This window comes from Pongo pygmaeus, chromosome 15 (genome assembly GCF_028885625.2).
Source record: "Pongo pygmaeus isolate AG05252 chromosome 15, NHGRI_mPonPyg2-v2.0_pri, whole genome shotgun sequence".
Classification (NCBI taxonomy): domain Eukaryota; kingdom Metazoa; phylum Chordata; class Mammalia; order Primates; family Hominidae; genus Pongo; species Pongo pygmaeus.
The window spans coordinates 33,472,944-33,496,727 of NC_072388.2; the positions used below are offsets into that span (position 1 = coordinate 33,472,944).

At 37.3% G+C, this 23,784-nt stretch overlaps 1 protein-coding gene and 1 pseudogene across 18 annotated transcripts in view; one reads left to right on the forward strand and one right to left on the reverse strand.

Annotated features, from left to right (window-relative positions):
- The window catches only part of PRORP (protein only RNase P catalytic subunit), a 141,971-nt gene that overhangs the window by 27,291 nt on the left and 90,896 nt on the right, over positions 1 to 23,784 (forward strand). The window lies entirely within an intron of this gene.
- LOC129012297 (septin-7-like) lies at positions 6,972 to 8,175 on the reverse strand (annotated as a pseudogene).

Consider the following 23,784-nt stretch of genomic DNA (forward strand, 5'->3'; position numbering starts at 1 on the left):
TGGATCATTTTTAAATTTTTTGTAGAGATAGGATCTCGCTATGTTGCCCAGGCTGGTCTCGAACACCTGACCTCAAGTGATCCTCTTGCTTCAGCCTCCCAAAGTACTGTGATTACAGGTGTGAGCCACCATGACTGGCACCTTGAGTTTTTATGTTATGGAGATTGCTTATTTTCTTAAACCTCTTGAGCCAAATTCTGCTAGCCTCCAACTTTTCTTCTACAGCTTCATCACCTCTCTCAGGCTTTGTGGAATTGAAGCATTCGGATCTCGCTCTGGATTAGGCTTTGGCTTAAGAGAATGTTGTGGCTGGTTTGATGTTTTATCCAGACCACCACAACTTTCTTCATATTAGCAATAAGGCTATTTTGCTTTCTTATCATTTATTTGTTCACTGAAGTAGCACTTCTGATTTCTTTCGAAAACTTTGCATTTGCAAAGTTTGGTACCTAGCTTTTGGCCTATCTTAGCATTTTTTTTTTTTTTTTTTTTTTTTTTTTTAGGCAGGGAGACAGAGTCTCACTCTGTCACCCAGGCTGGAGTGCAGTGGCATAATCTCGGTTCACTGCAACCTCTGCCTCCCAGGTTCAGTTGAGCAATCCTCATGCCTCAGCCTCCTGAGTAGCTGGGGATTACAGGCATGTGTCACCACACAGGCTAATTTTTAGTAGAGATGGGGTGTCGCCATGTTTCCCAGGCTGGTCTGGAACTTCTGGCCTCAAGTGATCCGCCTGCCTCGGCCTCCCAAAATGTTGGGATTACAGGTGTGAGCCACCATGCCCAGCCGTGTCTTAGCTTTTGACATGCCTTCCTCACTAAGCTCAATGATTTCTAGCTTTTGATTTAAAGTGTAAGACCTGAGACTCTTCCTTTCACTTGAACACCTAGAGGCCATTGTAGAATTATTAATTGGCCTAATTTCAATATTGTTGTGTCTCAGGTAATAGGAAGGCCTGAACAGAGGGAGAAAGATGGGGAAATGGCTGTTGGTGGAGCAATCAGAAGTCACACAACATTTATTGATTAAGTTTACTGTCTTACAGCAGCATGGTTTCTGGTGCCCTAAACACAATTCGGTGCAAGAATTCTGGCCAAAAATGTGAAGCTTCTAGAAAAATCAATGAATTCAGAATTTTAGGAAGGTTAAAAACTTAAAAGGTCAAGCAGGTCACTCCTAGCAGTGGCCTTCGCAATGTCAAATGTTTTCCTTATTTCTTCATTCTTTTTCTTTTGTGTAACACTTGACTGAAATTCTACCAGCTGGGATCCAGGCTTTTTTATGAGATTTAGCTTGAAGCAGTGTACTTTCCTCCTAAAGCCTAGCTGAGTTTGGCTTTACAAGGAAATGAGAATTATGTGTGGGTATGGGTGTTTGGCTGCTGCTGTTTTAGAGTTGGGTTGGTGATTTTTCATAGAGAACGTTTTGAGGGGCTGATCTGAGGGGGGTGCTCAAGTGGAAAGTTTTGTGTGGAGTAGTGTGCTAGAGACAGAGGGATAAAATCAACTTTAGGAGGTTTAAACAAGGTGGGAGTGTACAAAGGAGATACTTGACTTTTCTTGCGCTAAGGGCAAGAGAGTCTTGTCTTTCTTACAGCCTGTGATCTTTTCTCTCTCAGATTCAGGTTGGCATTATTACTGTTATACTATAACCCGTTGCATCATTTGGCTTGGAAACCAAGCCATTTTTAAATTAATTTTTATTTATGGGAAAAGTTTTGTGAGTTCTTTATAATCATCTTCTAAGTGAATTTTTAGAAACAGTATTTGGAAGTGAGGTACTTCCCAGAGTGATACACTTTTAGTGTTACTTTTCTTAAAAAATTCTGCCTCAGATTTTTGATTTAGTTTTCCTATAGCTATTGCCTAAATATATCGATTTTATTGCTTTTTCATTTGGTCTTCTTAGAGAATAGAATAATGTAAATAAGATACTAGATCAGAAGCAGTAATACTGGTGCTGCAGACTGACAGCCTACTTCTGAAGGAAGAGAAAACTACCAGTGTGAAAGAGCAGCAGCTGAGATGTTGAGAATGAGGCCTCTGATCTCCACTGAACCAAACTCCTGATCTTTATACACATGTATAGTCTTCCCTATCTCAGTAAATACAACTTTTTTCTTTTAGCTATTCAGGTCAAAAAGGTCAGAATCATCCTTGATTCCCCTCTTTCCTTCATATCCCCCCTCTAATCTGCCAGCACTCCCTATTTTCCATCTCTGCTTTATTTTTCTCCATAGCACTTATCTGACATGCTACACACACAAACACACAGAGCTTTTACTATATATCTTTTCTCTGTATAGAGTGAAAGCACCACAAGGGTAGAGATTTTTGCCTGTTTAGAACACTGTTGTGTCCTCATAACTCAGAATAGTGCTTTACATAAAGATGCTCAATTTGTTGAATAAATGAATAATAGTTACTATTTACTGAATTCTTAGTGTCAGGCTAAGATCTTTGTGCTAGGATCTTTGTATCAGTTATCTCTAATTTTTGTGACAATCCTACAAGGAAGGCAGCCTCCCCTTTTTTGCTAAACCTCAGAGAGTTTAAGTGACTTGCCAAGCAAGGTTTGTAAGTAACAGAATTAAGATTGGAATGCACATCTGTCTGATTCCCAAATATGAGTTCTATTCATTAAGCTTCCCTGTGTTCATAATGAAAGGGTCACTGAGAAATTTAATAAGATATTGTTCAGTGTTCTTCATTTGATGAAGGAAACTGTATACTATATTTCTGACAACAGTTTCCATCTTGGATTATCTTGACTTTAAAAGATTAAAACGAAATAAAATTGGGTGTTTAAAGGAGCATGCCTCAGTTATCTGGAACATTTTGGTATATGTAGAGTGCATTATTCCCCCAAACTGCAAAGTAGAAGGGAATATTATTTGTATTCTTAGAGAAATTTAAGAGGTCCTCGCTCAAGTACTAATTCTGTTTCTTAACTAATTTTAACTTGCTTTTTAAAAAGCAAATATTTATACAAGGGTTATTATAAGCTAGTCACTGTTATGAGTACTTTATAAATATTAACTAACTTAACATATATCTTTATAATAACCTTGGAAAAGTTACTTCAGCACTTTTGTTCTTTTTCCTGATGTTTAAACAGAGACAGTTGAACCAGATGATCTCCAAAGCCCACTCCAGCTCTGCAATGTTAAGGCTTTCTAACTAACACATAACACATAGTTAGTTATGTGTTAAGAAAAGTTAGATAAGGTCAGCTTTTCCTAGTGGGAACAGAGATGAGAGTGGAGCCCCAAAGACAGTGCAGAGTAGAACAGGAAGTTGTGATTTAGGTGAATTAAAAGTGCAGAGTCTGTATGTAGCACATTGTCAGTTTGGGAGGGAAGGAAGGCAGCATCAAATCATTGTTGAGGTTTTGATGATGTGAAGCTCTTTAGTCTACCTCTCTCCTTTCCTTAATATCTAAAGAGAGAAATTCCAAGTTGTTATGTCTTGAGCAGAGCACATGACACCTCCTTATTAACCAGCACTACTTTTTAGCTATAGGTTGAAATTTGGCTCGTGGTTCTTCAAGATTTTAAGAAATAGGAAATAGGAGAGTTAAGGATTTGGTACATGAAAATATCAAACCTGAATCTGATCAAGCATCTAGAGCTCACCACTAATTTACTGGAAATACAGGGGGCAGAGGAATATGTTAAATTACACCTCAAGGGTACAGTTACCAAATACCATCTGTGGGAAACTGCAAGACAACCCAGTTTCTTCCAATAAATCAATTGCCAAAAAAAAAAAAAGAGAGAGAGATGGAGCAATGACCTATTGATAAAAGCAATTTGAGATAAAGCAACCATTTGCAGTGTATGGATCATATTGGGCCCTTAATTCCTGATTTGAACAATCAGAGGAATCTGAACACCAGTTATTGGAGTTATTAAGAAATTTTTGTTGATTTTTATTTAGGGTTAATAATGCTAGTGAGTTAAAACTCTTTTTTTTTTTTTTGAGGCAGGGTCTCAATCTGTCACCCAGGCTGGAGTGCAGTGGCACAATCACAGCTCACCCACAGCCTCAACCTTCAGGGCTCAGGTGATCATCCCACCTTAGCCTCCTGAGTAGCTAGGACTACAAGTGCCTGCCACCACACCGGCTAAGTTTTGTACTTTTTGTAGAGAGGGGGTTTCACCATGTTGCCCAGGCTGGTCTCGAACTCCTGGGCTCAAGTGATTTCCCGTTTTGGCCTCCCAAAGTGCTGGGATTACAGGCGTGAGCCACCATGCCTGACCCAAACTCTTTAGATTCAGAGCTAAACACTGAAATATTTATGGATTAAATGATGTGATGTCTGAGATATGCTTCAAAAATAACTGGGAAATAGGGGATGGAATAGATGGAGTTATATATGAAACAAGATTGGTCATGAGATGATAAAGCTAGTTTATGGGTTCATGGGGATTTATTATACTACTCTGTCTACTTTTATATATGTTTAAGATTTTCATATCGAAAATCTTTTTTTATAAGCTAACAAAGGGCCAGCTGTGGCTCACAACTGTAATCCCAGCACTTTGGGAAGCTGAGGTGGGAGGATTGCTTTAGCCCAGGAGTTTAAGACAAGCCTGGGCAACATAGCGAGACCCGGTGTCTATTTAAAAAAAAAAAAAAAAAAAAAAAAAAAAGCTGACAAATACACATATGCTTTCAGGATAGAAGTTATGGAAAGGGAGATTATAAAACAATGCTTTCTTAGTGATTTTCATGCAGACGCAACATCTTCCTAATCTTCCTACAGTAAAGATTTTCTGAAGTAAACATATTATATATTCATTATAATATAAATAGTATATATTCATTAGAAGGATATAAACAGTTCAGAAATACCACTATAGAGAATGAAAGTCCTCTTCTTAAAGCAAATGATACTTTTTAAGTGCCGAAAATTGTCATGTCATTTGCACGTTTCTTTTTCCATTTTTGAAACGCACAAGATAAAATTTCCTAATAGAGTAGAACAACTAATTTAGATTCAGAGTCAATTCTATAAAGGTTTCCTACTGTACTGCATTGTTTTTGCTTTGCAAAGAGGTTATTATAATTTTTTTTCTGGGTTAGGGGAGGAGTTTGAAAAAATCCCGTACAAGTTAATCCGTTGTGTGGTAAAAGCTATAGCTGAAGAGGCAATGTGGAATGCTCCAGCATGCACAACCGCTGCTTTTATCATAGGTGGCAACTGCAGATTAATTCTGGTGTGGTTAGGAATTCCACAAAGGGAAATTTGAACCTGAGAGCCTGAGAGCCTGTGTCCCCAACAGTGCTAATTGGGAGATGTGGAGTGTGGGGATTTCCACTCTTTGTTAATAAGATCTCCGGCGCATTTCCTCTTTGCTTTTGCATTTTCCTTGGCTATGAAGCAGCTGCAGAGAAATAAAATGTGATTTCCTGCATTTAGGGGTGCTGGCTTTTCTTTCAGAGACTTATAATTGGAAGAGTGGAATGCATATGGATTGAGCTACCTACAGGGCTAATTTAAACATAGGTGTTTTATTTTTGTTTTCGTTTTTGTAATGAGTTCACTGCATTTGTGCCAGGAGTATTTTTGTTCAGATGTTTTGAATTAGCAGATAACTCAGGTTGTCTCAAAAGCAGGCTTCTCTCTAGGCTGATCACTGCTTTAACAGTGTGATTCTTTGCAGGCTGACTGAAAAACCAATAATGGCAAAAGTGCATTCTGTCATATCAATAAAAATACTGTAGTTCCTTTGCAGATTCATGCAGTATAAATGCTTATCTTGATTATTTAACCTGTAAAATTCTCCACAATGAGAAAAATAGGCGGAGGATGTTTTTCAAGAAAATATGATAAGGCCATATCAAGGTACAGTGTCCCCAGATACAATGTCAGTGGGAAGTGAAAATAACTTATTCACAGAGTAGATGCTCAGGAATCATTAGACTTAGGTGAAAGTTCTTATCATAAATTAATACCTTTTTTTGTAGTCATTGTCAATATTTCTTGCCCTAGTAACGGTAGTTCATTTTTTTCTTTTTTCTTTTCTTTTTTTTTTTTTTTGAGACGGCATCTTGCTCTGTCGCCCAGGCGGGAGTGCAGTGGCACAATCTCGGCTCACTGCAAGCTCCGCCTCCTGGGTTCACGCCATTCTCCTGCCTCAGCCTCCCAAATAGCTGGGACTACAGGCGCCTGCCACCACGCCCAGCTAATTTTTTTTATTTTTAGTAGAGACGGGGTTTCACCATGTTAGCCAGGATGGTCTCGATCTCCTGACCTCGTGATCCTCCCACCTCGGCCTCTCAAAGTGCTGGGATTACAGGCGTGAGCCACCGCGCCTGGACGTTTATTTTTTTCAAAATATACTTAGGAGCCTATCCTAAACATGGGCCAGACCTTTGGATATTTTTGGATGTGGTTTCTTCCCAAGTCATTCACCATTGTGTTGATGGTACAAGGCTTCTATACTTGCAATCAGAGAAACGTCAGATGACTATTAGTAAACAAGAACTGATTATTAAATACCAGAATAGCAGAGCTGTATGATCAGATCCAAACCACAGCATTCATTGTTCCTGTAAACTATGTGATCAGTGAAGCTAAACTTGTATTTAAAACCCAGGCGCCTGCTGCCACACCCAGCTAATTTTTGTATTTTTAGTAGAGAGAGGGTTTCAGCATGTTGGCCAGGCTGGTCTCGAACTCCTGATCTCAAGTGATCTGCCCACCTTGGCCTCCCAAAGTGCTGGGATTACAGGTGTGAGCCACAGTGCCTGGCCTGTTACTTTCTATTAATAAGTACACAACACCCTAAACAATTCAAGGCATCTTAATCTCCATTAAGAACAACAACAAAATAATTTTTGTCGTGCTGTTAAATCTATCACTATGGATAAAACTGGTGCAGATTGGTCAAATGGATCCAACAGACACTGATGTCCAAGTTGGGATATTCGTAACTATTAATAATACGTAACTATTGGTCAATAGTTTAAAAGATCTCTTTATTCTTTTTCTTTTTGAAGGTTCTCAAAGAGTTTTGTTCTGAAATATGTTGTTGTGCTTCCCAGTTTGCTTCCTCATCCTCAAACCGATGATGTTTCTTCTCTAATTCTTTGTGTTATGCTTCTTTTTCATTTGCTCATGGCACTGCCATTGGAGCTCAACTTCAGAGTCCTTCAGTTTTTGAACTTTTTTTTTTGACCTTCATTTCAAACACCTGCTCCATTTCCAGCTCCGTCTTCTTCATTTTAGCTACATGCTCCCTTCTTTCTTCTTCCATTTGTGCCAGAAGGCTCTTAGTAAGCCCTTATTTGTTATCAACTCCATTATAAGTCACAACTGCCAGTTTTCTCCTTTCATAGTGGGCATTTAGTAACATCTTTCAAATCATGCATATGTGTTATCAACATATTTCTTAGAATTGTAAAAACAATGTTCACCATTTTCAACTTTACCAACACCGCAAGGATACTGCCTTCCCCTAACCCTTTTACCATTAAGTTCAATGATATAGTATTACTACCTACCTAAGCAAGAGGTAAATGGTCCTCCATCTTTTTAATAAGCTTGTTGTCTTCTTCATCTGTTTCTGGAAATTTATATATTTTAAGTTCTTAGATTTCTTTCATTATCTGTTTTAAAGTTATTATCTGGTTTAATTCCATGTCCTGAAGGAGCAGTGAAGTATAAACCCGGCACCCTGTTATCAGGCATCTGAAATCTGTTCACTTGTGATTCTGCATTTAGGTAGTCCACAGATTTACTATCAATGTAGTCGATAATGAGCTGCCAGCAATTACTATTATCTACTGCATCTCCAAATCCTGGGGTATCAACTATTGTGAGCAGCAACTTAACACTACCTTCTTTGATTAAAACTTTGGATTGTTCCTCCTGTACAGTCTTTTTAGTAATAATTCTATGAGAAAGACTTGGATATTCTGGAGAATGCAAATCTATGAGGAATCATGAGTTGATTAATGTTGTCTTTCCTGGATTTCCCACCACCATAAGTGTGAATTCAAACCTTCTCCTCATTGATTCTCTGGATACTTGATTTGGGAGATTGGCAAATCCCACACATTTCCATCATTCCAGTCATCCAGATTCCAACAAGAAATCCACAGAAGAACCACGGTGCTGCTGTTGACGCTCCTCTCCTAATCAGCAGTGGATCTCGCACTCCAGGTCATTCTTTTCAAAACACTGATGTAATCCTATTACTCCCCTGCCTCAAAACCTTCAGCAGTTTCCCATTCCTGCCCTGAAAGTAATTCCTCCAGTTTGGTCGCAGCCTACTTTTCAGGCCTCATTGCTTGCCACTCTCCTCTACAGACACCTGCTTCAGCCAGTGCCAGCTAATTAGTGGCTCTAGACTGCTTTGTGTTTTCTTCCTCTTCTTTTTCCCCTCATCTAAAATATACTCCTACCTCCAAATCCTGTTTTTCCTTCATGACTATCTCAGTCCCTTTTCTGTCACACAAGCTTTTTTGACCTCTGTAGTCTGCATTTATCTTTTCTTCCTTTGACCTTGTAGCATTTATTAACCCTGGCACACATCTGGCTATTGATCCTATACTATGTGTTCTTGTTTTAGTGTTGTTTAGTTTTTCATATCAGTATCTATTGTTATTTCAACCAGATTAGAAACTCTGAGGGACAGGACACCCTTTTTCCTATTTTCCACAATGCTTGGCATCCAGTAAGTGTAATAAATACGGTTATTTATACATTAAATAATCCAGTGCTTACATTTGTTATGTCATAGCTACCATTTCAGTTAATCTTTACAATAACTTTGAGGGAATGAGTATTTTCTCTCCTTGACAAATGAGGAAACTGAGGCTCAGAAAAGTTCGGTAACTTGCCGAAACCACACAGGTTAAATGATGAAGTCAGGATTCAGACCCACATCTTTGGACTCAGTAACACTTGCTTTTAACCATACTGGTAATTCTGCCTCCTTATGAGACTGGTGTATGTTTTCTGAGGATGGAAAATTACCTAACACTTAGCTTACTATTATTTGCTTAATAATGGCAGAAGAAAAGGTGTGCAAACCTGGATTCGTAGTGATTCCTAGCAGGAAAAATGAAACAGATTCAAACTGTGCCAAAGTTCACAGGAAAATAGAATTTCCCTTAATCTCGTTGATTACTGGTGGAATGACTCATCTTCCAGTTGTACGTAGCTCTTGAGTTACTCAGATGTTTGTATAACTTAGACAGCAGAGGGAAAACCGCTGATGAGATGTACAAGACACGTCACTTGAGCTGATGAATGTTCCTGGGATATCCCCAAGATTTCTACCTGAGTATTCTTGCCTGTCCTATTTACTGTTTGACTCTTTCATCTTTTGGTTTTCTTTCAGAGTAAAATCGCTTCCCATTTCCTTTCTGCTTTCCACTTGGATAACTTTCACAGGCTACTCTGTTACTACTGCAGTGCACAAAGATTTACTGTCTACATATTTAACATTAGTCAGATTTACTGTTGAATTTATGCACTAGAAATTTCAGGAATTTAAATTTTTCCTTTTTCATTCTCTTCTCTGCTTCCGATTTTTTTTCACTAAAAGGGGACAAAAATAGCCCAAACTATTTTCTTTTTTTAAAAAATTAGCAATAGAATTGAGTATAGATGGTAGTAAATTCTGCTTCATTTCTGTGGGAACATTGAAAACTTGATGGCTTCTGCAAATGACTGATAAATTTTTTCTGCTCATTCAACTCAATGAAGTCATTAGTAAACTGGGAATTAGAAATAAAGATTCTGTATTTTTTTGTTGTCATTAATTTGGTCTTTCTGTCTGCATCTTAGTTTTCTCACAAGTTTGTTTTGAGGACAGATCAGAAGACATGCACATTGTAAAGCATAAAGTAATCCTTAAGGATGCACTATAGGCAATCCTCAGCCAAGAAACATGATTTATGAACCATGCATACATGCATACTACAAAGGGATGGATCTTACCTCAGTCTAGTGCCCTTTGAAGGCAACAAGCTAAATGGTCTTTTTGGCCCCTGAATCAGAATACCTGGGAACAACTGAAATGTAGACATATTTTTCTTATACATGTGGAAGCAGTTAGGTTATGGGTCCTTTCAGGGATTCATCTACTCTACTGCCATGTGAAGACCGGAGCCCATCTCTCAGTCAGGAACAGGAAGCAGGAAAAGTTACTTTCCTGGTATCCAGTGTTAAAACCCAAAGAGTTATAAATATTGACAAACTATTGGTAAAACTTGTGGTATTATTATTTACCTAAAGCACATACAGGGGCTTTTATAGTATAGACTTTTTACAGTCAAATCATTTAATTTTATTGAGTCCTTACAACAGCCCTTCGAAGTATGTGTTAATAGCCCCACTATATTCCTGAGGAACGTAAGGCCCAGAAAAGTGAAGCGATTTGATCAGTGAAGGGGCTTAAATTTTCTACACATTTCCTTCCAAGGACGAAGGGAAGTTAGGCACTGTGTTGGCACTTTAGAGCAGGTTCTGGGTTAGGTGTGAAGCAGAGGGGATTTCCAGGGTGTGTAAGCATGGACAAACTCCTTGAATGAAAGCAGAATTTTTTCTTTTTTTTAAGTAGTTAACAGCATTTTGGGGTTTGCAGGACTCAGGCTGTGTTACTGCCTTTTTTATTTTTTATTTTTTGGCCTGATTTGTTTCTTTCTAATTTAGGAGCAAGATTTTATAATTAAAAATATATTGCCTTTTGCCCTTTCTTTGAGCTATTCTCCATAAATCTGTCAGAATATGATATGAAAAGGAAGAAGAGTGGGATTAAAAATAATATAGCTGATTCTGTCTAGAAATTTAATTTCTAAACTATCTTTACCTGAGTTAGATCTGTTTCTCCAAAGATCAGACAAGATTTAAGAAATAACTTTAAACTTGTAAGTAAATTCTGTTCTATCTGGAATTTGCAGGATAATGTATTAATACTTGGAAATGATACCTAACTGCTAGGGAGCATGCATGTTTAGCTCATGATTCTAGATGACTGAGAATTTTTTAGGGAAACTTTTTCAGTCCTTCATGTAGTTGATGGTGGGCTATCATTTTATATTTCAAGATTAAAAAATAGATTATCTTCTTTCTCCTTCCTCTCTCTCCTCTTCCTCTTCTCTTTTTTCTTCTTTCTAGCTGTATGGAATGACCATAATTTAATTATTCATTGAGTCTTCTATTAATGAGTATTTAAGTTGTTTCAAATCTTTCACTATTACTAAAGTGTCACAGTGAATCACCTTACACATTTGTAATTTCTCACATATTCCAATATAGATGTAAGATAGATTCCCACAAATTGAATTGCTAGCACAATGGAGGCATATTAATTTTGATTGGCCTTCATGGAAATTTTAACAGTATATACTCTGATCAGCAAAATATGAGAATTCTTTCTCCACACCTTTAAGATTCAGTGTGTTATCAAACATTTCGATCTTTGCCTATATGAAGTAAAAAAATAAAATTGCAGTATAGAATTAATTTACAATTTTCTTGGAGTGTGGTGGAGCATATTTTCGTAGGTTTAAGGGCACTTATATTTATTTTCTGCAAACTGCTCCTGTCTTGTCCGTTTTTTGAGTTATTGACTGTTTTCATATTAATTTTAGGAGCTCTTTATTTGAAAAATCATCTGTGATTTAAATTACAATTTTTGAGGCTTATGTTTTTTTCTCTATGTACATTTTAAAATATTTGAATTTATCAGACTTTCCTTTTATGGCTCCTGGGTTTCATATTTAGAAAGATTTTTTCTGTTGCAAGGTTATTGAAAAGCCAACAAACACAAAAAACTTCCTTTTGCTCCCTACACTTTTGTTGTTTTTCTCTAAATTTTTCATCCATTTGGAATTTTTTTCTGATGTGAGGTATAGTTCCAACTTAATTTCCTCCCCAGCTAATTAGCCAATTGTGTCAACATCATTTGTTTAACAACCCATATTTTACCCCACTAGGGATAAAGCGGGATGTTACTTTTAGCATATACCAAATTCTTCGTATAAATATTTAGGTCTCTTTTTGGACTTTCTGTTCTGATTCACTAATCTGCATACCTAACAGTATGACACTATTTTGATTATTGTAGTTTTATGATATATCTAATATCTATTAGAGCTAATTTTTATAACTTGGGTTCTGGCTCTTTCTTTAATAAACTTACCAGAGGTAAATATTATAGGCCTCTGATAAAATGTGTTAGTAATGTTCCCTGGGGCAAAATCATGTTTTATATATGTGACAGAGTCCTGTTACCAGTGGCTTTTAAGTGGTTTTTAACACAACACAGATACAATATACATTTTATGTAATAACACATTTATAAATGAAAAAAATTTATACATAAAAAAATTATGTACTCTTGCTATATTTGTTGCACTCTATTTTAGTTCTGTTTATTTCTCCCTGAAATGCTGGTTGCAACTGTATTAAATTGATCTCATGACCTAATAAGGTGTTGTGACCTGCAGTTAAAAAAACACCTTATTATTTGATGTGTTAATCATAGCCATTCTAACTGGTTTGAGATGGCATCTCATTGTACTTTTAATTTGCATTTCTCTGATGATTAGTGATATTGAACATTTTTTCATATGTTTATTAGCCATTTGTATGCCTTCTTTTGAGAAGTGTCTGTTCATGTCTTTTGCCTGGTTTTTAATGGGGTTGTTTGTTTTTTGCTTGTTGAATTAAGTTCCTTATAGATTCTGGATATTAGACCATTGTTGGGTGCAGTTTGTAAATATTTTCTCGTATTTCGTAAGTTGTCTGTTTAATAGTTTCTTTTGCTATACAGAGGCTCTTTAGTTTAATTAGTTAATTAATTAGGTCCCACTTGTCAATTTTTGTTTTTGTTGCAGTTGCTCTTGGGGACTTAACCAAAAATTCTTTGCCAAGGCTGATGTCAAGAAGGGTATTTCTTAGGTTTTCTTCTAGGATTTTTATAGTTTGAGGGTTTACATTTAAATCTTTAATCCATCTTGAGTTAATTTTGATATGTGGTGAAATGTAAGGGTCCAGTTTCATTCTGCTACGTATAACTAGCCAGTTATCTGAGCACCATTTATTGAATAGGAATTCCTTTCCCTATTGCTTGTTTTTGTTGGCCTTGTCGAAAATCAGGTGTATGTGAGTGTGCAGCTTTATTTCTGAGTTTTCCATTCTGTTCCATTGGTCTATATGTCTGTTTTTGTACCAGTATGAGGCTGCAGAGAAAAGGGAATGCTTATACACTGTTGATGGGATGTAAATTAGTTCAGCCACTGTGGAAAGCAGCTTGGAGATTTCTCAAATAACTTAAAACAGAGCAACCATTTAACTCAGGAATCCACTGCTGGGTGTATACCCAAAGGGAAATGGATCGTTATACCAAAAAGACACATCCACTCATATGTGCATTGCTGCGCTACTCACAATAGCAAAGACGTGGAATCAACCTAGTGCCAATCAGTGGTGGACTGGATAAAGAAAATGTGGTACTATACACCATGGAATGCTATGCAACCATAAAAAAGAACAAAGTCATGTCCTTCGCAGCAACATGGATGGAGCTGGACGCCATAATCCTAAGCAAATTAATTCAGTAAGAGAAAAGCAGATACTGCAAGTTCTTACTTATAAATGGGAGCTAAACATTGAGCATACATGGACATAAACATGGGAACAACAGACACTGCAGACTGCTAGAAGGGGTGGCGTATGAGTTGAAAAGCTACCTACTGGGTACTATGTTCACTACCTGGGTACAGTATACCCATGTAACGAACCTCCACATGGATCCCCTGTATCTGAAATAAAAGTTGAAATACTAAAATCAATAAAAATAAGGAAAAAAGAAAAATCCTTCATTAGACATATCCAGGTGAAATTCCATTAGTCCTTATTAGTCTCTTTTGGGGAGGGAGTAGGGGAGTAGGAGTGATGTATCTCCTTAAATAAAATAGGGAGACCACATCAAAGAAAGTAGGATTTCCCAGCCAAAAAACTCGTGAAGGACGTTTGCAAAGTTTCTCTCCCATTGTTTGCAGGTACCTTGCAGGGAAGGGCAGCAGTCTTGATTGGCACGCCTTGCTTAAGAATACAGGCCACACTATTAAAATGTACTGTATAGGAAGAAGGAAATACTGTTACAGTGCATGTGCCAAGAGGTTTAGGCCCCATGTGTAAACTACTCCATGATCCTTAAACATAGTTGTTTTGATGTCTTCTGGCTTTTGGGATTTCTAGCTTGAATTTCTTTGTTTTGAGATGGGGTCTTACTATGTTGCCCAGACTGACCTGGAACTCCTGGGCTCCGGCAATCTTCCTACCTCAGCCTCCTGAGTAGCTGGGGTCCAGCTTGATTTTTGTTGCTCTGAGGGATAATACAAGAGAATGAACTTCTGGGTTTTGAACCCCAAGTTCACCATTTACTAGTTAGGTGATCTGCTTAACTTCTCTATGCTTTATTCTCCTAATCTGTTAAGTGGGGAAAATGATAATATCTACCTCATACCATTGTTACAGCAATAAGAAAGTTAGTAAATGTAAAGCGCTTAGAATTTTTGTTTCTTAATAGCATTGTGATCTACATGGCACATGGAAAGCGCTGTGTGAGTTTATGGTATTATCTATTTGACTTGGAAGTGTGTAGGATTTTTTTCTTTAACCTCACAATTAAACATTTTGTGAGGAGATGATTAGGTGATTTTTTTCATTGTTTCCTGGAATCTCATGTCATGTGTCCTTTAAAATGTAAGGTTTTTTTTGGAGACAGAGTCTTGCTCTGTTTCCCAGACTGGAGTGCAGTGGCATGATCTTGGTTCACTGCAACCTCTGCCTCCTGGGTTCAAGCAATTCTCCTCAGCCTCCTGAATAGTTGGGATTACAGGCACCTGCCACTACACCCAGCTAATTTTTGTATTTTTTGTAGAGACAAGATTTCACCATGTTGGCCAGGCTGGTCTTGAACTCCTGGCCTCAGTGGATCCACCCACCTCAGCCTCCCAAAGTGCTGGGATTACAGGCATGAGCCAGTGTACCCAGCCAAAAAGTAGGTATTTTTTAATCTTGGGGAAGTTTTATTTAAAAAAAAAAAAAAGATTCTTCTTCTTTTTGTTTTGGTTTATTCCTTGAGAGCACCCTTCTGAGGCTTAAAAGTTGGATCTGTGTTCTCTGTCCCTCATATCTATAATGTTCTTTCTCTTAACATTCTTTTTCTTCTTTTCTTCTGCACTGAAGTAGAATTTCTCAAAATTTGTGCTGCATTTCATGAAATACATGTTCTAGTATATTAGTTCTAATCTTTACTGCTTTCAAAGCATATTTAAATTCTGCTGTTGCATTTTTTTCATTTCTATTTCATTTTTGGATCTCTTTGCATCTCTTGCTATTCTCTCCTTAAAGCTTATTGCTCTTTCTTCATAGATGCAACCGAATTTGTCCTCTTCTTTGAGGGATCCAGGCAGAGGTCTTCTAAATTGTAGTTGAGTTTCAGAACATGCTTTTATCTGAATCTTTTTTTTTTTTTTTTTGAGATGGAGTCTCGCTCTGTCGCCAGGCTGGAGAGCAGTGGTGCAATCTCGGCTCACTGCAACCTCTGCCTCCTGGATTCAAGTGATTCTCCTGCCTCAGCCTCCCAAGTAGTTGGGACTACAGGCACGTGCCACCACGCCCAGCTAATTTTTTTGGTATTTTTGGTAGAGACAGGGTTTCACCATGTTGAGCAGGATGGTCTCGATCTCTTGACCTTGTGATCTGCCGGCCTCGGCCTCCCAAAGTGCTAGGATTATAGGTGTGAGCCACTGTGCCCGGCCTATCAGAATCTTTAAGGCAAAGCTCCTAACGTATCTTTCATTGGCCTGTGATGGACTTTTTCACCGTATTGAATTATCCTTGAGAAAAGAGATCCATTAATGCTCAGCATATGCCATTAGGTAGATGGGCAGAGTGTACTTACCCCTTCATTGTCCCTTCGGATGCTGGCAGTTTCCACCTTTTGGATCTAGACTCATCTGGATATTAATCCAGTTTATCTGGTAAGCTACATGAAGATGGGGCATTTTTCCACTGTGGCTTATCAAGTCAGATGCCATTTATAATTCTTCTCTGAACAGCTTATGAAAGATTATTCCTTGGTGTCATGTACTTGTCTTATCTTACTTTCAGTCCCGTTACCTGCTTATACCACTTCTCTTTAGATGATAAAGTGTCCAAAGATGCTGTATTCGCCTAACTCTCCTGCCTTGAAGGTTAATTATTTTATTAGGATAGAAGAAAACAGCTAATGGACCACCTGGATTGAGTGGTAAAGTAAACTTGCTTGAGAGATGTTTGACATGTGGTAAGGAGACCATCACTGTTTTTTCTGTTTAATGCAGCCCTTTTTCCTAAAATTGAGTTAAAGTATTTTTTCTGCTTTACTTTGAGTCACCTCTACTCTTTATTGTCTCTAGAGCTGGAGAAATGCGCTAAGATAGTTTGTCTCAATAAATTACCATTGATTACCATTGGTCATTTGGTTTGGAGAACTCTCCCAAACTTCTCTTCTCTTTAGTTTACAGTACTGTTGCCGGTTTAAAATTTCTCTAGCCTCCATGTTAGTTGTTAGGTTACAATGATACTTTTTAGCCATGTGGCTTCATTTTCCCCTAGCTACATTAAGGCAGTCATGTTAATGTTCTTATTTAGGATCTATTTGGCTTCCATGGTTTAAAGAATGCACAGGAAGTAATTAGATACAGAGATGGATTTTTTATTGTTGTTCCCATGTTAAGAGCACTGCTTCCAACCAAAAGAGCTGGTATTCCCCTGTTTTTCCACATCTGCTATGACTAAAGCCAGTTGCTTTAATACTGAATTCACAAAGACCTTTCTCACTTAATGTCCTACTCTAGCAAATAAGAAGAAATAAGTGGAAAACAATAATGCATACTCAGAACTTTGCATAACAAGTAGTGATCGTCACATGTTAACTGTATCCATGTGCTGCAGACACCAGATAATATTTTCTAAGGATTAGAAGAAAGGGAGTATTAAAGCAACTGGCTTTAACACATTTTTCCCCCATTCATTCATTAGTTAATAGACACTTGAATTGTTTTCAGTTTTTGGCAATTAGGAATGAAGCCACTGTTAACATTCACATATAAGTCTTTGCGTGGGTGTGTATTTTCTTATTTCTTCTGTGAATACTCATAAATGGGACTGCTCAGTTATATGATAAATATATGTTTAACTTTGTAAGAAACTGCTGAATTATTTTCCAAAGTGGTCGTACCATCCTGCATTCCCACCAGCAATGTTTGGAAATTCCAGTTGCTCCACATACTTGTTATGGGTCAGTCTTTTTAATTTCGCCCATTCTAGTGGGTATATAATGATATCTTGCTATGGTTTTAAATTTGCATTTTCCTAAAGACTAATGATGTTGAGTATTTTATAATAGTTATTGGACCAAAGGGAGTTCTTCATCTTTGTAACATTGATATAATAAGATTATCTAATCGCGAGTTGATACTCAGGTTTTGTCACTTGTCCCAATAATGTCCGTAACAAGCTTTTCCTTCCTCTAGATCCAAACTATGACCACACATTGGGTTTAGTTGTCATGTTTCTTTGGTTTCTTTTAATCTCAGTTTTCTTTGTCTTTCTTAGACCTCAGCTTAAAAATAATAATAATAAAAAAGCATAGGCCTATTATTTTGTAACATGTTCAATTTGGGTTTATCTGATATTTCCTTATGATAAGATTCAGGTTGGTATTTTTGGCAAGAATGTTACAAAAATTATCTTGTAACCTTTTCAAGGGTATTGTATCAAGGACCCCCGTATGTGACTATTAGTGATGACTTTATATGTTGCCCAAGAAATTTATGCCTATTCTGATGTTGCTGAGAATTTTCCTGTTTTCTTCTAGAATTTTCATAGTTTTGGCTTTTAGGTTTATGAACTATTTAGAAATATTTTGTGTGTGTGATGTGAAATAGGGATTGAGGTTCATTCATTTTTTTTTTCAACTTTTTGCCTTATTAGCTTTTCCTATTTCTTTGATTTCTGCTTATTATTATTCTACTTTCTTTGAAATTTAATTTGCTCTTCTTTTTCTACCTTTTTAGGTTGAAAACTTAGGTCAATGTTTTATGACCTTTCTTTTTTTTATATATATAAGTATTTAAAGCTATGTATTTCCTGCTAAGTACTAGTATACTGCATCCCATGAATTTTGATACGTAATTTTTATTATCACTTAGTTCAAAATATTTCCTAATTCCCTTTGTAATTTTTTTGACCTTGGGTTATTGAGAAGTGTATTTAGGAATACTTGGGGCTTTTATAGATATTTTACTGCTAGTGGTTTTTTGTTTAAGTGTGTGTGTGTGTGTATGTGTGTATCAGCAACTATACTCTTTAAGATCTCAGTATTTTGAAATGTATTGAAACTTATTTTATGGTTAGTCTATTCTCACACTGCTATAAAGAACTGCCTGAGCCTGGGTAAATTTACAAAGAAAAGTGGTTTAATTGACTCAAGGTTCTGCATGGCTGGGGAGGCCTTAGGAAACTTACAACGATGGCAGAAGGGGAAGCAGGCATGTCTTACACGGCAGCAGGCAAGAGAGTATGTGAGAGCACAGGAAAAACTACCGTTTATAAAACCTTCAGATCTCGTGAGAATTCACTCACTATCACGAGAACTGCATGGAAGAAACCACCCCCATAAACTAATCACTTTTTACTAGGTCTTCCCTTCAACACCTGGGGATTACAATTCAAGGTGAGATTTGGGTGGGGACACAAAGCCAAACCATATCAATGGCCTAGCTTGTGGTCTGTCTTGGTAGATGTTCCATGTGCACTTGAAAAGGAATACATAGTCTGCTATTGTTGGGCATAGTGTCCTACAGATATAGATTTGTCTTCTAAGTCCTTACTGATTTTTATCTACTTGTTCAATCAATTATGCAGAGAAGAGTGTTGAAATCTCCATCTGTAATTATAGATTTAACTATTCCTTCTTTGTTCCGTCAGCTTTTCCTTTATCCACATCTTGAAGCTCTATTCTTATTTATGATATGACTTTGATGTATTGATCCTGTCATCATTATGAAATGTCCCTTCTTTTTGTAGTATTCCTTTTCTTCAAGTCTATTTTGTCTAACATTAGTGTCACCATTCCAAGTTTCTTAAGCTTATTGATGCATGATACATCTTTTTCCCTACTTTTCACTTTCCCTTTATTCTGTATTAAAGATAAGTACATCTATTATAGATAGCATTTTTTATAAGGTTGGATTTAAACATTTTATTTTGCTATTTGTCTTCTATTTATCCCATCTGCTTTTTGTTCTTCTGTTTCTCCTTTTGGGTTAATCGAATTTCTTTTAATTTGTCATTTAATTCATCTATTGGCTTTTATCTCTACCTTTTTACTTTTTTTTAAACTTTTAAAAAATTTTATCAACTCTGGCCTACAGATCTACATTATTTTTTAAATGTATGGTTTGGACTTTACAATCTGAATCCTTAATTCAGTCTACTTAGAGTTTATATTGAACCATTTCACATGAAATATAAGAACATTATAGCAATAGAATTCCATATACCACTTCCTGGTCTTTGTGCTATTGTTTTATTGTAGCTTAAAACATATATTACATGTGTATATGTTTTAAGCCCCATAATGTAGTGCTATGATAATTTTTGCTTTAAGTAGTCATATGTCTTTTAAAGAAATTAAAAGAATAAAAAAGTATATTCTTTTTTATAAATACCCACATCTTTACCATTTTATTTTTGGTGTTTTTTCATTTCTTCCAAGTCTAGGTTTTCATCTGATATTATTTCCCTTCAGCCTGAAGAAATTGCTTTAGCATTTCTTTCTTTCTTTTCTTTTTCTTTTTTCTTTTTTTTTTTGTGGCAGAGTTTCACTCTTGTTGCCCAGGCTGGAGTGTAATGGCACAATCTTGGCAACCTCTGCCTCTCGGGTTCAAGCAATTCTCCTGCCTCAGACTCCCAAGTAGCTGGGATTACAGGCATGTGCCACCACACCCAGCTAATTTTGTATTTTTAGTAGAGACGGGGTTTCTCCATGTTGGTCAGGCTGGTCTTGAACTCCCGACCTCAGGTGATCCACCTACCTCGGCCTCCCAAAGTGCTGGGATTACAAGCATGAGCCACCGCACCCAGCCTTCTTTCTTTTTTGTAGAGACAGTATCTTGCTGTGTTGCCCAGGCTGGTCTTGAATTCCTGACCTCAAGTGATCCTCCTACCTGGGCCTCTCAAAATGCTGGGATTACAGGCATGAGCCATGGCACTGGCCAGCTTTAGCATTCCTTATGTTGCAGGCTTGCTGGTGATGAATTATCTGTTTTCATTTACCTGAATATATCTTTATTTCACCTTAATTTTTTTTGGCAATTTTTGAAGGATATTTTTACTAGATACAGAATTGTGGATTGAAAGCAGTTTTTTGTTGTTGTTATTTTATTTGTTGTCTGTCATCCTTCTAAAGATGTTCTCTGGCTCCATTGTGTCTGATGAGAACTAAACTGTCATTTGTATCATTATTCCTTTTTATGTTATGTATCCTTTTTTTCTGACTGCTTTTAAGATTTTTCTATTTTTGATTTTCATCAGTTTTACTATGATGTGCCTAGTTATAGTTTTACTTATGGTTTTCTTTGTGTTTATTCTGCTTTGAGTTTGCTCTGCTTCTTGGGTAACTTATGTATTTCACCAAATTTGGGGATGTTTTGGCTATTCAAATACTTTTTATTACTCTGTCCTTTCTATCCTCTCCTTCTAGACCGTAATTATACATGTTAATCTGTTTGATATTGTACCACAGGTTACTGATAACCCAATTCATCTTTTTGCTTTCATTAAATTGTGTAATTTTTTGTTGCCCTGTCTTTCATGTTAACTGACTCTTTCTTCTACCATCTCCAATCTGCTGTTAAATCCACCCTAGGAATATTTTATTTCACATTTGTGCTTTTTGGTTCTATAATGTTCATTTTGTTAATTTTTCTAGTTTACAGTCTCTGTGGAGATTTTCTTTCTTTGCATTAATTATGACTATATTTACTTCTTATTTATTTTTTTTTTTTTTTGAGATGGAGTATCACTCTGTTGCCCAGGCTGGAGTACAGTGGTATAATCTTGGCTCACTGCAACCTTTGCCTCCCAGGTTCAAGTGATTCTCCTGCCTCAGCCTCCCAAGTAGCTGGGATTACAGGTGCGCGCCATGCTGGTGCGCTGCACCCACCAACTTGTCATCTAGCATTAGGTATATCTCCCAATGCTATCCCTCCCCCCTCCCCCCACCCCACAACAGTCCCCAGAGTGTGATGTTCCCCTTCCTGTGTCCATGTGTTCTCATTGTTCAATTCCCACCTATGAGTGAGAATATGCGGTGTTTGGTTTTTTGTTCTTGCGATAGTTTACTGAGAATGATGATTTCCAATTTCATCCATGTCCCTACAAAGGACGTGAACTCATCATTTTTTATGGCTGCATAGTATTCCATGGTGTATATGTGCCACATTTTCTTAATCCAGTCTATCATTGTTGGACATTTGGGTTGGTTCCAAGTCTTTGCTATTGTGAATAATGCCGCAATAAACATACGTGTGCATGTGTCTTTATAGCAGCATGATTTATAGTCCTTTGGGTATATACCCAGTAACGGGATGGCTGGGTCAAATGGAATTTCTAGTTCTAGATCCCTGAGGAATCGCCACACTGATTTCCAGAAGGGTTGAACTAGTTTACAGTCCCATCAACAGTGTAAAAGTGTTCCTATTTCTCCACATCCTCTCCAGCACCTGTTGTTTCCTGACTTTTTAATGATTGCCATTCTAACTGGTGTGAGATGGCATCTCATTGTGGTTTTGATTTGCATTTCTCTGATGGCCAGTGATGGTGAGCATTTTTTCATGTGTTTTTTGGCTGCATAAATGTCTTCTTTTGAGAAGTGTCTGTTCATGTCCTTCGCCCACTTTTTGATGGGGTTGTTTGTTTTTTTCTTGTAAATTTGTTTGAGTTCATTGTAGATTCTGGATATTAGCCCTTTGTCAGATGAGTAGGTTGCGAAAATTTTCTCCCATTTTGTAGGTTGCCTGTTCACTCTGATGGTAATTTCTTTTGCTGTGCAGAAGCTCTTGAGTTTAATTAGATCCCATTTGTCAATTTTGGCTTTTGTTGCCATTGCTTTTGGTGTTTTAGACATGAAGTCCTTGCCCATGCCTATGTCCTGAATGGTAATGCCTAGGTTTTCTTCTAGGGTTTTTATGGTTTTAGGTCTAACATTTAAGTCTTTAATCCATCTTGAATTGATTTTTGTATAAGGTGTAAGGAAGGGATCCAGTTTCAGCTTTCTACATATGGCTAGCCAGTTTTCCCAGCACCATTTATTAAATAGGGAATCCTTTCCCCATTTCTTGTTTTTGTCAGGTTTGTCAAAGATCAGATACTTGTAGATATGTGGCATTATTTCTCACGGCTCTGTTCTGTTCCATTGATCTATATCTCTGTTTTGGTACCAGTACCATGCTGTTTTGGTTACTGTAGCCTTGTAGTATAGTTTGAAGTCAGGTAGCTTGATGCCTCCAGCTTTGTTCTTTTGGCTTAGGATTGACTTGGCGATGCGGGCTCTTTTTTGGTTCCATATGAACTTTAAAGTAGTTTTTTCCAATTCTGTGAAGAAAGTCATTGGTAGCTTGATGGGGATGGCATTGAATCTGTAAATTACCTTGGGAAGGATGGCCATTTTCATGATATTGATTCTTCCTACCCATGAGCATGGAATGTTCTTCCATTTGTTTGTATCCTCTTTTATTTCCTTGAGCAGTGGTTTGTAGTTCTCCTTGAAGAGGTCTTTCACATCCCTTGTAAGTTGGATTCCTAGGTATTTGATTCTCTTTGAAGCAATTGTGAATGGGAGTTCACTCATGATTTGGCTCTCTGTTTGTCTGTTATTGATGTATAAGAATGCTTGTGATTTTTGCACATTGATTTTGTATCCTGAGACTTTGCTGAAGTTGCTTATCAGCTTAAGGAGATTTTGGGCTGAGACAATGGGGTTTTCTAGATATACTATCATGTCATCTGCAAACAGGGACAATTTGACTTCTTCTTTTCCTAATTGAATACCCTTTATTTCTTTCTCCTGCCTAATTGCCCTGGCCAGAACTTCCAACACTATGTTGAATAGGAGTGGTGAGAGAGGTCATCCCTGTCTTGTGCCAGTTTTCAAAGGGAATGCTTCCAGTTTTTGCCCATTCAGTATGACATTGGCTGTGGGTTTGTCATAAATAGCTCTTATTATTTTGAGATACGTCCCATCAATACCGAATTTATTGAGAGTTTTTAGGATGAAGGGCTGTTGAATTTTGTCAAAGGCCTTTTCTGCATCTATTGAGATAATCATGTGGTTTTTGTCTTTGGTTCTGTTTATATGCTAGAATACATTTATTGATATGCGTATGTTGAACCAGCCTTGCATCCCAGGGATGAAGCCCACTTGATCGTGGTGGATAAGCTTTTTGATGTGCTGCTGGATTCAGTTTGCCAGTATTTTATTGAGGATTTTTCCATCGATGTTCATCAGGGATATTGGTCTAAAATTCTCTTTTTTTGTTGTGTCTCTGCCAGACTTTGGTATCAGGATGATGTTGGCCTCATAAAATGAGTTAGGGAGGATTCCCTCTTTTTCTATTGATTGGAATAGTTTCAGAAGGAATGGTACCAGCTCCTCCTTGTACCTCTGATAGAATTCGGCTGTGAATCCGTCTGGTTCTGGACTT